Here is a 14,954-nt window from a genome sequence, read left to right as displayed (position 1 = left end):
AAATTGAGAGTACTTTCTTATTGTTTACAGTTATAGCACCCTGACAAACCTGTAGAAGACTCCCAGAAATCTGCAGACCCCAGGCTAGGAACTGCTGCCCTAGACGAAGTTGAGTTTCTATTTCTCTTACCAGTGTATCATCTGTGCTCAAAAACAAGTTCAATGACGTAACCTTGACAGCAATTTAGCAGTTGAAAATAGGGAATGCCAACTGCCACGTATAATAGCTACATCCTACATCTGTGATACTGCTGTCAACGTTCACAGTAAAAGATCCGACATTTTTCAAGTGTTTGTGAGATATACTTCTTGCGTAGCACTCGTAATTGAGGAATAAGGCAGTCTCGCGGTATGCACACTAGAGATGGGGGATCCGCTCTTGAACTAATTCATAGAGTTGAATCTTTCAAAGGAGTGAACAATCAGTGATTCAGAAAAAAAGAACGGTAGCTCCAAACGTTTCCCACGGCAGAGAGAGAGAGAGAGAGAGAGAGAGAGAGAGAGACAGAGAGAGACGAAGCATATCAGCAGCGCCTCTGCTGGTCAGAGCACAGTGCACGCCACACAACACAGCCAGCGCCGGCCTCTGCCCTGCTTCTACCTTGGCTGTCTGCATTGTGCAGTGCTCCATTGGATTTTGTGTTTCACATATGCCGTGCCGTCTCTGTGCGTCGTCCGCCGCGTGCAGTGTCGCACTCTGTCGGCGATCGTTTCAGTTGCACGTCCTGTCCTCTGGGCAGCTGATGCGAGCAACAGGACAGAGAGCCACCTAGCGGATAACATAGGAACTACTTGCAACAACCTGCTCGCAAGGGAACGGACGATTTGTCTCGGAGCGGGTGAGTTCACCGCTCCCCCCCACCCTCGGAACTCGCCCGTTCAACGCTCACCCCACCGTCTCGACTCTAGCCAGAGCGTTGAGCAAAGCGACTCAGGTGTCACTGTGGTCGCTGCGGTCTCAGCTCACACAGTAATACAGCTCGCGGCTCGACCTACTCGACTCAGCGCCTCTGCATCGGAGTTCGTCCCTACTGGATATTGTTCTTCGTAGTAATACCGCTATGTATATTACATTATTATGTTATGTATACATCAATTGTTTTTATTTTATTTTTATTTGTTTAAACTGATTAGATTAGGTTCCTGATGACTCCTCTTAGTATAGGATTTTTATTATGGACACTCGAATTTACGCTTTAATTACGAGCGAACCGATAAATGTATCGCAAAATGTGATACACCAATATTTTCCTTGTTTTATTCTGCGTAAGGCTATATGCAGCACTTTCGTTTTACAGTCAAATTTATATTTTGCGATTTTAGGCGTCTTCGGAAGGAAACGTTCACTTTAAAAATATATGGCTTGCGATGTATTTGTATGAGGTTAATGAAATTTTAATACATTATAGCCAAATATATTGTTAATGTAAATCTCAAGTTACGAAATTTTCCGATCACCCAAAAAACCACGATAGTGCAAAATAAATCAATAATCAAAAACTTTGTCATATCGTGGAAATTTCAATAAACAATACAAAATTCTTACTCATTATCTGTGTTCAAGATCAAAATACAGGTATAGTACTGGAATAAACCAAGTTTAAAGGGCAATGTGCCTTCCATTTATTTTCTACTGTAAATGAGTGGTGGGTCATGAAAAAGAGCTAATTCATTTCAGGGAGTGAACAGTTCTGATCCAATCTCTGAAAAGAACAGTTTTGCCCATCTCTAATGCACACAGCTGGCCACTGCCCGCCAGCTGACAGCGTGCCTGCAGGGCTGCCAACACTCTGCAGAGGCGGATGTGGCGGCGCTCGGTGTCACCAGGTACTACGTGGGAGTCGGCGGCGCCGCCGTTGTCGTCTGGAACCTGATGCCACTGCTGCTGGAGAGTGACAGGTAACGGCCGCGTGACCTGCCTGCAGCCCCGTGAATGAGGAATGGCAATGCCTGTGTCTTTACTTTAGTCAGTAGGCCTAACATCAAAGAACACGGTCTAGTATTTCCAACATCTTTGTCTTGCAAGTGGTCCAGAACACAACACAAATACTGACTTCAATAGACTGGGTTGAGACTTCAAAGATATGACAGGGAAGCTATATATTGATAAGCTGGTGGATAATACTGGTTAAAATCTCAGTTGCTTAGCAGATTATACAGCTATTTGCAATAAAAAAAATGAAGCACACAGCAGAAGAGGACGGAACAAGACGAAACTTCACAAGTTGAGAGAGGGTTTGTGGCGTTATTTCAGTTATTACAACATCGAAACAAATTTACAAACAACTTGGCATTTTGAGCCCACTTATCAGTACAATGTTGCCCTGCTTCTGACTTGGATACAAGCAGTGATTCAGTTGGGATGGCTGTCACAAAGCTGTTGTATCCCCTCCTGAGGCAAGATGGCCCACAATTGTTGTAAGTGGTCTCTGATAACCTGGAAACTGGCAATGGGACACAGTTGATGTACGACTAGCCCCTCACTTGCCCTACGGGGGACAGATCTGGGGATCTTGTTAGTAATGGGAGCACCTAAATATCATCCAGACATTTCATACAGACATGTGCCATGGGTGTTACAAGCATTGTCCTCTTGAAAAATGACAACACAATACAGTTGCATTAAAGGTAAGACATGAGGTCGAAGGATATCCATGATGTACTGTTGTGCTATTAGAATTCTCTTTGTTGTGCCTAGACAAGACAGCCTAGACACAATGAGAGGAAGCCGAAAGGCACGTGCTTAAACTCACGCAGGCTGGCGTGAGGTCTGAAACAGGATACGTAATGAATGCTATAAAGAAAAGTACGTAGCTTCTGGAATACTTGACTTTAATCCACATTTGTAGAACATCGCTCTTGATGATACATTAATAGAATCTCAATATCCATTGAATACGGCGCCTTGCTAGGTCGTAGCAAATGTAGCTCAAGGCTATGCTAACTATCGTCTCGGCAAATGAGAGCATAATTCTCAGTGAACCATGGCTAGCAACGTCGGCTATACAACTGGGGCGAGTGCTAGTACGTCTCTCTAGACCTGCCGTGTGGTGGCGCTCGGTCTGCAAATACTGACAGTGGCGACACGCGGGTCCGTCGTATACTAGCGGACCGCGGCCGATTTAAAAGCTACCACCTAGCAAGTGTGGTGTCTGGCGGTGACACCACACTCTTAGTCACTACCAGCCGTGACCTGAAATCATACCCAATGTTTCCTCACACAATGATGCCATGAGTCACACCGCTGTGCCTCTCCAAAAAAACTGTAATAGCAACACTTTTTCCCAGGTGCCTGTCATACTGGCCGACAATGGTCATCTGGGGTAGTGCAGAACCGCGATCCATCACTGAACACAATGTGATGTCATTCATCAGCAGCCTATGCTTCCGAGTCATAGCACTACACCAATGCAGCCATCTGTGTTGTGGTATGAACAGTAGCCTATGCACTGGACAGTAATTCCGTGGCCTGGTTGCTGTTAGTCTGTAATCAATAATACACAATGACACCCAGTGATGCACTGATTCCATTGCTTGTTCTCAGATGGGAGCCGCACATGAAAAACGGCTATGATGTACTTGTTGCACAATATGGTGATGCCCTTTGTGGTGGTTAGACATGTTCGGCCAGAACCTTGACAATGAGTATGTGTGCCCTCAGAATTCCCCTAGTCACTACCAGCCGTGGCCTGAAATCACACCCGATGTTTCCTCACACCATGATGCCATGAGTCACACCGCTGTGCCTCTCCAAAACACTGTAATGGCAGCACTTTTTCCCAGGCGCCTGTCATACTGGCCGACAATGGTCATCTGTGGTAGTGTAGAACCGCGATCCATCACTGAACACAATGTGATGTCATTCATCAGCAGCCTATGCTTCCGAGTCATAGCACTACACCAACGCAGCCATCTGTGTTGTGGTATGAACAGTAGCCTATGCACTGGACAGTAATTCCGTGGTCTGGTTGCTGTTAGTCTGTAATCAATAATACACAATGACACCCAGTGATGCACTGATTCCATTGCTTGTTCTCAGATGGCAGCCGCACATGAAAAACGGCTATGATGTACTTGTTGCACAATATGGTGATGCCCTTTGTGGTGGTCAGACATGTTCGGCCAGAACCTTGACAATGAGTATGTGTGCCCTCAGAATTCCCTTAGTCACTACCAGCCATGGCCTGAAATCACACCCAATGTTTCCTCACACCATGATGCCATGAGTCACACCGCTGTGCCTCTCCAAAACACTGTAATGGCAACACTTTTTCCCAGGCGCCTGTCATACTGGCCGACAATGGTCATCTGGGGTGGTGCAGAACCGCGATCCATCACTGAACACAATGTGATGTCATTCATCAGCAGCCTATGCTTCCGAGTCATAGCACTACACCAATGCAGCCATCTGTGTTGTGGTATGAACAGTAGCCTATGCACTGGACAGTAATTCTGTGGTCTGGTTGCTGTTAGTCTGTAATCAATAATACACAATAACACCCAGTGATGCACTGATCCATTGCTTGTTCTCAAATGGCAGCCGCAGATGAAAAATGGCTATGATGTACTTGTTGCACAATATGGTGATGCCCTTTGTGGTGGTCAGACATGTTCGGCCAGAACCTTGACAATGAGTATGTGTGCCCTCAGGTACCAACACAGTGCAACATCAGGCCATCGATTCGACCAACTGACCAAATGGAAACCCACAATGAGATCCCATTCAATTTCTGTCAGATACAGAAAACGTCTCACACAAGTACATAATATCTCTGTGTCCTTTACAGTGAACACTCAACATCTGATGCTGTTGAAGCTCCTTACTTGTCCCACCAGGGGGTAGCAGCCCAAAAACGTGCAACACTAATGCACTCTGGTGTTTGTCTACCTGTCACAGAGAAAGGCAACTAATCATTTACATATCCTCCGGTGGTGTGCATGTGCAGGAAGTGACACTGACTGTGTCTTTTGATTGTTTCACTTTTTTGTCAGGCAGTGTACTAACAAAAATACTACAAAGCTATCCAGTCAAGTATATACAGTTTGAATGGAACCATTTTCCACTTTGGGCTATTTTATTCATGCTTTTGTTCAATTTTAATAGTTAGATTACTTCCTAGTACAGGGCTATTACAAATGATTGAAGCGATTTAATAAATTCACTGTAGCTCCATTCATTGACATATGGTCACGACACAATTCAGATACGTAGAAAAACTCATAAAGTTTTGTTCGGCTGAAGCCGCACCTCAGGTTTCTGCCGCCAGAGCGCTCGAGAGCGCAGTGAGACAAAATGGTGACAGGAGCCGAGAAAGCGTATGTCGTGCATGAAATGCACTCACATCGGTCAGTCATAACAGTGCAACGACACTTGAGGACGAAGTTCAACAAAGATCCACCAACTGATAACTCCATTCGGCGATGGTATGCGCAGTTTAAAGCTTCTGGATGCCTCTGTAAGGGGAAATCAACGGGTCGGCCTGCAGCGAAGAAACGGTTGAGCGCGTGCGGGCAAGTTTCACGCGTAGCCCGCGGAAGTCGACGAGTAAAGCAAGCAGGGAGCTAAACGTACCACAGCCGACGGTTTGGAATATCTTACGGGAAAGGCTAAAGCAGAAGCCTTACCATTTACAATTGGTACAAGCCCTGACACCCGATGACAAAGTCAAACGCTTTGAATTTTCGGCGCGGTTGCAACAGCTCATGGAAGAGGATGCGTTCAGTGCGAAACTTGTTTTCAGTGATGAAGCAACATTTTTTCTTAATGGTGAAGTGAACAGACACAATGTGCGAATCTGGGCGGTAGAGAATCCTCACACATTCGTGCAGCAAATTCGCAATTCACCAAAAGTTAACGTGTTTTGTGTAATCTCACGGTTTAAAGTTTACGGCCCCTTTTTCTTCTGCGAAAAAAACGTTACAGGGCACGTGTATCTGGACATGGTGGAAAATTGGCTCATGCCACAACTGGAGACCGACAGCGCCAACTTCATCTTTCAACAGGATGGTGCTCCACCGCACTTCCATCATGATGTTCGGCATTTCTTAAACAGGAGATTGGAAAACCGATGGATCGGTCGTGGTGGAGATCATGATCAGCAATTCATGTCATGGCCTCCACGCTCTCCAGACTTAACCCCATGCGATTTCTTTCTGTGGGGTTATGTGAAAGATTCAGTGTTTAAACCTCCTCTACCAAGAAACGTGCCGGAACTGCGAGCTCGCATCAACGATGCTTTCGAACTCATTGATGGGGACATGCTGCGCCGAGTGTGGGAGGAACTTGATTATCGGCTTGATGTCTGCCGAATCACTAAAGGGGCACATATCGAACATTTGTGAATGCCTAAAAAAACTTTGAGGTTTTGTAGATGTGTGCAAAGCATTGTGAAAATATCTCAAATAATAAAGTTATTGTAGAGCTGTGAAATCGCTTCAATCATTTGTAATAACCCTGTATACAGGGTGTCCCAGCTATGTTTTCCACTCCAAATATCTCTCGAACAATAACAGCTATTGGAAAACGACTTTCACCGGTATCAATGTATGACTGGGGCCCATGAATGTACATATTTGGAAACATTCTAAAACGAAAGCATATGTGTTTTTTAACACAAACTTATGTTTTTTTAAATGGACCTCCTATATTTTTTCTTCAGCAATCCATAGCATGACAAAGCACATACACAATGGCGTTGATTGCATCGCAATATTCCCATTACATCCCGAGATATTAAGACGCGAAGTTGACGCTTGAAACACCCGACATGCGCTGCTAGCGCACGTCCTGAAGCTCAGGCATGAACCCCATGCTGCCCGTAATCGCGATGTGAATGACATGTGTAATCACACTTCCATACTTATCAAGAGGTCCGAAACGAATAATACGGTCTGCTGCCATCCTGCATTAGCGTCGTACATTCCAGCAGGTATTTATCCCTTAGGCTAGGGATGATGCGGTTCTGTAACATATCTGTGTACCGCAACTTCAGTCACTAAGTTAACTTCGCTTATCGTTAATCCGTTACTAAAAAGGTAATGCTGTTCAACGTTAAAACTTTACTTTACTGTAGATCTAGCGCAAGTGACAGTTAATCATTCACTCGTAATAGTAAAATTCATGTTGATGGTTGTAGTGAAACGAGCAAGTGGACTAAAAGTTTTACCGTTGTTTCGGACCTCTTGATAAGTATGGAGGTGTGATTACACATGTCAATCACATCGCGATTACGGGCAGCATGGGGTTCACGCCTGAGCCCCAGGACGTGCGCTAGCAGCGCATGTCGGGTGTTTCAAGCGTCAACCTCGCCTCTCAATATCTCGGGATGTAATGGGAATATTGCGATGCAATCAACGCCATTGTGTATGTGCTTTGTCATGCTATGGATTGCTGAAGAAAAACTATAGGAGGTCCATTTAAAAAAAAACATAAGTTTGTGTTAAAAAACACATATGCTTTCGTTTTAGAATGTTTCCAAATATGTACATTCATAGGCCTGAGCCCTACATTGATACTGGTGAAAGTCGTTTTCCAATAGCTGTTATTGTTCCAGAGATATTTTGAGTGGACAAGATAGCTGGGACACCCTGTACAATACACTCATGTTACGTAATTGCAGCTCTATAGGTAAAATGCCACCAGAGAATACAATATTTCCGAACAGCGTAAATATGTGTGCCCACACTGCCTCATTTTTTCCATGTTCAGATCATTTATTGCCTTCCCTAGCACTCTTCTTTCCCCCACGTAGACATGCATTCATTCTCTCTCTCTCTCTCTCTCTCTCTCTCTCTCTCTCTCTCTCTCTCCTTTTTCCTTCCCCTCCCTTCCCCCCTTTCCAATTTTCTACACTTCTATATCTCTTTTATGGTCTACCCTTTGTACTCACTTTATCTTGTTGTGCATCCACCAAGACATCTGACGAAACACCTTCCTCTTTTTTCGTTACACCCTCCTTGCATCTTTCGCTTCTGTCCCCCACGACCTCCAGCTCAGGCAAATGCTTTCATTAACGAAAATCAATAATCGGTCTCACAATGGCTACGGAATTGAGTGTTTCGGTGTTTGCGCATTTGTGTGGTTGTGCATGTAACATGTGTACTTTTACTAAGAAAAGACAAGGAGCTAGAAAGCTAGTGAGAATATTGTTTCCTGTGATGTGTTTCTCTGCTCCACACATCAGTCTGCTATAGGCGAGTAGCTGCCTTTTCCTTATGGCAATCATTAAAACGAAGGCGTTTTTCGTTGCGACGGGATCTTCTCATAAAATTTCAGTCACCAGTTTTCTCCTCCGATTGCGAAAATATTCTGTTGGCACCTACCTACACAGGGAGAAATGATCATCACGATAAAATAAGAGAAATCACGGCTCGCACAGAAAAATTTAAGTGCTCGTTTTTCCCGCGCGCCGTTCGAGAGAGAAACAGCTTGAAGGTGGTTCATTAAACCCTCTGCCAGACACTTAATTGTGAATAACAGAGTAATCACGTAGATGTAGATGTTAAGTACTTTACCCACATACAGGGTGACAATTATTGAACTACATGAAATAAAATCGTCATATGGAATCGCGCGACCGCTACGGTCGCAGATTCGAATCCTGCCTCGGGCATGGATGTGTGTGATGTCCTTAGGTTACTTAGGTTTAATTAGTTCTAAGTTCTAGGGGACTGATGACCTCAGATGTTAAGTCCCATAGTGCTCAGAGCCATTTTGAAAATCGTCATAACTTTTGAACAGTTTGCGTTAGGACGTTCAAACTGCACTGATGGCCGCGTGGCATGAAGGTTTCAGAAGGTGATTTCATCCCCATTAACCAAACTGATCCTGATTTGGACAAGATGTGGTTTGTGCAAGACGGAGCTCGACTCCATCGAAGTAGGAGAGTGTTTGATGTTAGAAGGAGAACTCTGGGGACTGCATTCTGGCCCTGGGGTAGCCAGAGCCCACCGGCAAGGGCCCCGATTGGCCACTATATTCTCCGGATATGAACACATGCTGCTCCTTTTTGTGTGGCTATATTAAAGACAAGGTGTACAGCAATAACCACAAAATCATTGCTGAGCTGAAAACAGCCATTCAGGAGGTCATCGACAGCATCGGTATTCTGATACATCAACGGGTCATGTAGAATTTCGCTATTCGTCTGCGCCACATCATCGCCAATCATGGCGGGCATATCGAACATGTCATATCCTAAATCTGAATATCTTTTGTGACGCGTAAGTGTTGAATGAAGTGTGTGCATGCCCTAGTTTTGTAAATAATTTACGTTTCTTTGTATAGTTCAATAATTGTCACCTTGTAGTAAGCGAATTAGCAGTGTTCAGCAGTCTGTTGTTCTATCATGTGAGTCTGGTTGCCTGTACTGCAGTAGTTTTCACATTGCGGCTCATGTACAGAGAGGTCACTTATGGATAAATGAACAAAATAATGTGCAGCCTGAACAATATACTAAGGCTGAATACCATGTGAAAAGGAAGTAAATGCAAAATGGTGTAAAGACTGACAGTTGACTAAATGCTGAACGTTCCACATAGAAGCAACATTCACTATGCCTTAACCATCAGACCATCTAGCAGTTACACAGATCCAATTCCGACAAGGGGAAATAGCAAGCTTACATATAATACAGTAAACAGCAGTTCATCTAGCACAGGGAATGTTAACGAAATGTTTGTAAAAATCGTATTTGAGCAGTGTTTGGTTGAGAGTTTGGGATTCGAATCGTGTTGCAATACGTTAGGAGGGAAAATGTAGAAAATAAATGTAGCTGAAAAATGATACTCCCTGGCAGATTAGCACCGCGTGCCACACTGTGATTCGAAGTTGGAACCTCCCCTTTTCTGGAGTGCCCTACTGGAATGGCGGGCTGTGAGTCATACCTGGATGGCTTAGAAGACTGGCTGTGAATGACAAAATTCTGGATTTATGTCGTGGTCCGACAGATGATTTTAATCTACCAGGAGTTTTCGAAATAGCACACATGGTGCTGCAGGGGAAAGATTGCTTTTGGCGTCCGATGTGTCGACTTACTGGCTCTGGAAGTGGCCCACTTGCTTAACAGCTGCCTAGTGTAAGGAAAGAGAGTTTTTTTTTAAAGCAAATGCTTTTCTTTTTTTATGTGCACACACACACACACACACACGATTTCACATTTCATACATACTGTATTATTCTTTGCAAACAGATCAAAACTTCATTTGTGATTCAGATTATTATCCCAATGGACAAGAAATTAATATCAGTTGTTGCTCTTGGTGTGTCTGACTATTAAGTAAAATTCTTTCTTGAGAATGTGCACGCTCATTTGCCACCCCCAGATTTTCTAGGAACATGTGATTACAGGGAATCCAAGAAAAGCCAAAACTACGGAAATTATTGTACTGTTCCTGGCTCTTTGATAAATTCACCTTTTGATGAGTGAATTACACTAGTTATAGAATTGTCTGAATCTTTGTGTATCAAATGTGCGCAAATTGCTTTAGTATAAATGGTACAAACTCATTAACTACATTAAATTGATTTGAATTTTTCAGATCACTGCCAACAATAGCATGGTATCCTTATGATGAGACAGAAACTCCTTTCTTTGAGCTCACATATGTATTACAAGGGATAAGTACATTTTACTGTTGTATTACTAACGTTGGCCTCAATGTTTTTCTTGTGTCACTGATAATATATGTATCAGATGAGCTAAAAAATTTGAATGATAGTATTTCCAGTATCAACTATTCTACAAGCCACAACTGTAACTGCAGTTATGACAAGCAACATGGATCATTATATCGTTCCTCTAAGATTGTCGCTGATGACGGTGAAAGAGATAGTGATACATATAAGAGACATTCAAAAAACCTGAGACAAAGAACCCAATTCTGTTGTGTTGTAAAAGCACGACAGTATCTCTGGATGTGTCTACATTATCACCAGGAGTTAATAAAGTGAGTGAAAATATTAAAAATTCAATTTGAGGGCATGTACGAGTGGTAACCACAAAGTTTTACTTATCGCCTTAGAAACGTCAAGTTGCGTCCTTGAATGTTGGTGACGGTGCCAGTCCTTCTCCGCATCTTTGCCCCTCAAAACGACAGATTTCAACCTACAACAGATGACTTGGTGCTGACCACGGTTGTGTGTTTCACCTCAAAAATCAACTCCCCATTATTCTCGAAACACCTACCACGAACAGGTCTCCTCACAGAAAGAAAGAGGAGTCACTGGATATCATGACAGAAAAATAAATGGAGAGTTAAGAAAAATGTAGCCGCACAAAGAAGCAGTACACGTGTTTGTGTCCCGTGCAGCATGAATAGAGGCATCGTCGTAGACCAACAACAGCCACTTGGTAAGCTTTCTGTGGCCCTTTGTCTGGAAAGCCTCCCGTATTCAGTGGCGGTACGTGGTATTGTTGGAGTGATGCACAACTTCCAGTAATTTTACGCTTCATATATCCTTTTTGGGTATATTATTTTTGGTTTATAAAACCTAATATTGGCCCTATGTGATCAAAAGTATCCAGACATCTGTCTGAAAATGACTTACAAGTTCGTGGTACCCTCCATCGGTAATGCTGGAATTCAGTATGGTTTTGGCCCACCCTTAGCCTTATAACAGCTTCCACTCTCGCAGGCATTCGTTCAGTCAGCTGCTGGAAGGTTTCCTGGAGAATGGCAGCCCATTTTCCAAGGAGTGCTGCACTGAGGAGAGGTGTCGATGTCGGTCGGTGAGGTCTGGCTCGAAGTCGGCGTTGAAAAACATCCCAAAGGTGTTTTATAGAATTCCAGTCAGGTCTCTGTGCAGGCCAGTTCATTACAAGGATGTTATTGTCGTGTAACCACTCTGCCATAGGCCGTGCATTATGAACAGGTGCTCGATCGTATTGAAAGATGAAATCGCCATCCCCGAATTGGTCTTCAGCACAACAGTGGAAGCAAGAAGGTGCTTAAAACATCAATGTAGGCCTGTGCTGTGATAGTGCCACGTAAAACAACAAGGGATGCAAGTCCTCTCGATGGAAAACACGACCACACCATAACACCATCGTCTCCGAATTTTACTGTTGCCACTATACACACTGGCAGATGACGTTCACCAGGCATTCCCCATACCCACACCCTGCCATCGGATCGCAACATTGTGTACCGTGATTTGTCACTCCACACAACGCTTTTTCACTGTTCAATCGTCCAATGTTCACGCTCCTTACACCAAGCGAGGCGTCGTTTGGCATTTACCGGCGTGCTGTGTGGCATATGAGCAGCCGCTCGACCACGAAAGCCAAGTTTTCTCAACTCTCACCTGACTGTCATCGTACTTGCAGTGGATCCTGATGCAGTTTGGAATTCCTGTCTGATGGTCTGGATAGATGTGTGTCTATTACACATTACGACCCTCTTCAACTGTCGGCGGTCTCTGTCAGTCAACAGTCGAATCAGCCTGTACGCTTTTTTGCTGTACATCTCCCTTCTCGTTTCCACTTCACTTTCACATAGGAAACAGTGTACCTAGGGGTGTTTAGGAGTGTGGAAATCTCACGTACAGACACATGACACAAGTGGCGTCCAATCATCTGAGCACGTTCGAAGTCCATGAGTTGCACGGAATGTCACATTCTGCTCCCTCACGATGTCTAATGACTACTGAGGTGGCTGATATGGAGTACCTGGCAGTAGGTGGCGGCACAATGCACCTAATATGAAAAAAGTATGTTTCTGGGGTTGTTCGGATACTTTTGATCACATGGTGTACCATGAAATATGTTACAGTCAACTACCTTTGTCCGTCCAACGCGCTCCCGCATAGTAACGGACCACAAAACGCTACCGGGTTCGAAGAAAACTCACAAGGGTAAACTCCCCATCGCATCCCCTTCAGATATAGTGGTAAGAGGGCCCAGTGAATATCTCGTGAATAACTGAACACAAATCAAGCGCCGCGCGGGATAGCTACGCGGTCAAGGCGTCTTGTCACGGTCCGCACCGCTCCCCCCGTCGGAGGTTCGAGTCCTCTCTCGGGGATGGGTGTGTGTGTATCCATAGCGTAAGTTAGTTTAAGTTAGATTAAGTAGTGTGTAAGCTTAGGGACCGATGATCTAAGGAGTTTGGTCCCATTAGATCTTATCACAAATTTACATTTACGGATCAAGCATGACAATAGGAACGAGGAGCACTGAACTGGGGAAAAAAAGCAGTATAGAAACATTGAACGGTCCAAGCTAAAGAAGTGCAAGACTAAGCAACGAAGTCAAGCGACGGCGCAGTGGCTGAGTGGTTCAAAAATGGTTTAACTTCTGAGGTCATCAGTTCCCTAGAACGTAGAACTACTTAAACCTAACTAACCTAAGGACATCACACACATCCATGCCAGAGGCAGGATTCGAACCTGCGGCCGTAGTGGTCGCGCGGTTCCAGACTGTAGCGCCTAGAACCGCTCGGCCACCCCGGCCGGCGGTTGAGTGGTCACGGGGGTGAACTGCTAACCAGACGAGTCGTGTTCAAAGCCTCCTCTGGCGCCCACCCCCCTTTTTTTCCGCTGTATTCAAATCTGAGTCTGTCTCGTGGTGTAACGTCTGTTTGCAACAGCGAGGTGTAAGGTAAGGACTTACAATGGCAGTTGATACTGCACAAGTACTCTATTAGCTGCCGAAGTGAAGTGGTTTCGAATGGGAATCGAAAAGTTTGATGACGAGGTAACAAGTCAACCGAATCCTCCACCGGAAAACATGTCAGGTGTGTCATGGCATTAGTGACATTACTTGCATCATGCGATAGGAATCTCTTACCGACGCACCTAATTTGTATGCCTGGTAAGTGAGTCAGATGTGCTTCCTTGCCCTATTTAGATGTTCGTATGAATGTGGATGTGATCCGTACCAAGGAAACAATGACAACATAATAGTTTGTCACATAAGCTGCAACAAATTAACTCACGAGTTTAAAAATAACACAGTTTCTCCGTGCTCTGTCAAACCATATGCTTTTAACGTTTTTGAAGTTGCGTACCACCTGCTCTCACTATTCATCACATTTACTTATGATGGTAATGTATTCTTACCACATGACTTATATTCTATAACCAATGTATACCATGCCAACTGCCAAGACCACAAAAAGAGAACCAAAAATGTCACGAAGGGATTTAGAACCCGACTCACCCGATTAGCAGTCCTACAACATGACCACTTAACCACGTCGCCACAGGTGTAATATTCTAGTCAATGATGCACTTGTTGCCGGCCGAGGTGGCCGAGCGGTTCTAGGTTCTACAGTCTGGAACCGCGTGACCGCTACGGTCGCAGGTTCGAATCCTGCCTCGGGCATGGATGTGTGTGATGTCCTTAGGTTAGTTAGGTTTAAGTAGTTATAAGTTCTAGGGGACTGATGACCTCAGAAGTTAAGTCCCATAGTGCTCAGAGCCATTTGAACCATTTTTTATGCACTTCTTAAGCTTGGACCGTTCACTGTTCCTATTTTGTTTCTTTCTCACAGTTCACTAAACTTTCTTCCAGTTTTCATGCTGGATGTGTGTTCAGTTTTGACTTGCTGTCCATTGGGCCGTCTTACCATTAAATCTGAGGTGTATGAGAGTGCTGGGCACAACACACTGTAGCTTGAATGGTTAGCTCGAGCCCCCACGTGGTATGTCTTCAATATACTCACTAAACACTTCAAATGCAGTCTGAGGGGCTTTTACGTAAGGCCGGTCGCAAATAACTGATGTTACAACAGTTCGCTATAGAATTCATGTGTCACGATCATGACACTTGACAGTCTTTTTAACATTTTTATGCAGCGACAGCAACTGATATTGTTTATATAAGAATATACAGCCTACAATTGCAGGTTAACTTTTCGTTTACCTAGGTTTCAACGTTATTAATAACGTCTTCTTCAGAACATAAATTATTATTTAAATGTTTGCCTAAAACAGGCCATGTCCTAAGTCAACT

The sequence above is a fragment of the Schistocerca cancellata genome, chromosome 2 (genome assembly GCF_023864275.1).
Source record: "Schistocerca cancellata isolate TAMUIC-IGC-003103 chromosome 2, iqSchCanc2.1, whole genome shotgun sequence".
Classification (NCBI taxonomy): Eukaryota; Metazoa; Arthropoda; class Insecta; order Orthoptera; family Acrididae; genus Schistocerca; species Schistocerca cancellata.
Note: the sequence above shows the minus strand (reverse complement) of the source record.